Source organism: Hibiscus syriacus, unplaced genomic scaffold (genome assembly GCF_006381635.1).
Source record: "Hibiscus syriacus cultivar Baekdansim isolate YM2019G1 unplaced genomic scaffold, ASM638163v2 tig00111783_pilon, whole genome shotgun sequence".
NCBI lineage: Eukaryota > Viridiplantae > Streptophyta > Magnoliopsida > Malvales > Malvaceae > Hibiscus > Hibiscus syriacus.
Window position 1 is genome coordinate 3160274 of NW_024063178.1, and position 2073 is coordinate 3162346.

General features: G+C 37.0%; 1 pseudogene; it reads right to left on the bottom strand.

Annotated features, from left to right (window-relative positions):
* Nucleotides 1–338: 338 nt before the first annotated feature.
* Nucleotides 339–1298, bottom strand: LOC120170694 (annotated as a pseudogene).
* Nucleotides 1299–2073: the final 775 nt, after the last annotated feature.

Below are 2073 nucleotides of genomic sequence, written 5' to 3' on the forward strand. Positions count from 1 at the left end.
GCCAGCAAGTTTGCATTCACCTATTCAAAATTTAAAAATCCTCTAATTCTACTCTTAGTCCATTTACTATGTTGGAATTTGTAATTTTAACCTTTTTAGTTTAGTTTTGGATATTTTGATATGTTTTGTAATGGAATGAGCAGGTCAACATTGATAGTAGTGACAACCAGTGTTGTTAGATTATTAATAATATCAACTATTTTGATAATTGTGTTGCTAATGTTGATAGAAATCCATATCATCACTTCATTTATTATTAAGATATGAGATTTGAATTGGAATTTTATAAATAGAGTAAATTGAGTCAGAAGAATCATTCTTAATGAAAGGAGCTTGTGTCAGTTTGAAACTTGAGGCTGAGCCTACTGGACCAAAGCATAGGGTTTATATTTTCCTAAGCATTAGGACCGCACACACCCTTTTGAGTTGTATCAGTTGCCTGGTTCTCTTCTGACGATAGAACCACAGTCTTCCCGTTCAATGAAGACGACTCTGGCTTCTTGTGCTCCTGAGGCATCATAACTTTCTTGCTCAATATGTTGTAGATTTCTTTTACAACTGTCTGAAAGGCAGCTACTACATTGGAGGAAAAACAAACCCTGTGCCTCCGCTAAGGCCTTTCCTTCGGCTGTGGATACTTCCCCCGCATCTCTAAGATCAGACTTGTTGCCTACTAAAATGGTGACTACATTCATGTCCGAGTGAGCTGTTCAAAATGATAAGCCACACATACTTAGTCATCAAGGCCTAAACTGACAATTCTATGACATTCCCAAGACGGGCAATTAAAAGGAAAACTTTCTAGTTAGTAAAATATGACATAATATGCTGAATAACCCCTTTTAAGTCTGAAAAACAGGATAAAACCTGCCCATTTTGAACTTTGATGATAAATCATAGAAATGAAATTCAAATTGAGAAGGTTTATACTTGGATCGTAAGCATGTGTAAACAAGAAAACACAAGTTCATTATGGTTCTTAATTTGAAGTTCATTTAGCCATCTGCCGATGCTATCAAAAGTCTGTCGTCTGCCGATGTCATAAACAAGGAGAGCTCCCACTGCACCTCGGTAATATGCAGATGTAACAGCCCTAAAACGCTCTTGACCAGCTGTATCCCAGATCTGTGCCTTGACTTCCCATTTACATCCACCTTCTGAGTTTGAAACTCCACTCCTATGGTTGACTTCGAATTAGGGCAGAACTCATCCCTCGCGAATCTTGCAAGTAAATTTGATTTCCCAAAAGTTATATCACCGACCAATAGAATCTTGAAAAGGTACATAATGAATAGCATTCCGGTTCTTTTCTGGGACTTTCATCTCCTAGAAAACACCAACCTTTTCCTATTCAAGAACAAATGTGAGTTTAGTGAATAAAGAAACAAAAGCAGTTGGAAAAGTAAACTTGAAAGGAAGGGAAGGTATAAAATGTACAAAATGCCACTCAGCAATTGCTTATATGCAGATTCTGAGAGAAAAAAAAACTATCTTCTGAAGCAAACATTGTATTAATTGAATAAAAAAGTACCAACTTCTACTCAACTCTCTGCATCCAGCAGCGTAGGCAAATCTATCCTGAATACTCGTGCAAAGTTCACTGCAGTGACAACAAAAACAAGAGGGAAACACTAAAACAATCAACAAATACTGCAACTCACCCGAAGACTAGTCAGAAGAGCATACAGCATCCAGCTCAAAGATTCATGATAAGTAAAATTTTCATCTGAACTAAAAATGCAAAAAAGGAAACTAGTTTGGTGCAACAAGAGATATGCTACTAATTAAGGTCTTACACATATAATCCCACAAAGGCAGGGAAAAGTGCCTTGATCCCTCCAATGAACTTGCTTCCACCTTGCCTGGCACAAGCAATCCCACTTAAGCTCCCTCAATGGCTTGAATCTTTAAAGCACAAAACAAGAACATAAGATAAATGTCAGATTATTTGTGTGAACCGCATTTTAACAGCAAGTCGTTACTTTAGAGGATACTGCAAAGAACCTAATAAATTTCATATTACAAGTCTCAGACTAGAGCTAATACAAAATGTGACCAATAGACTGGAACTAA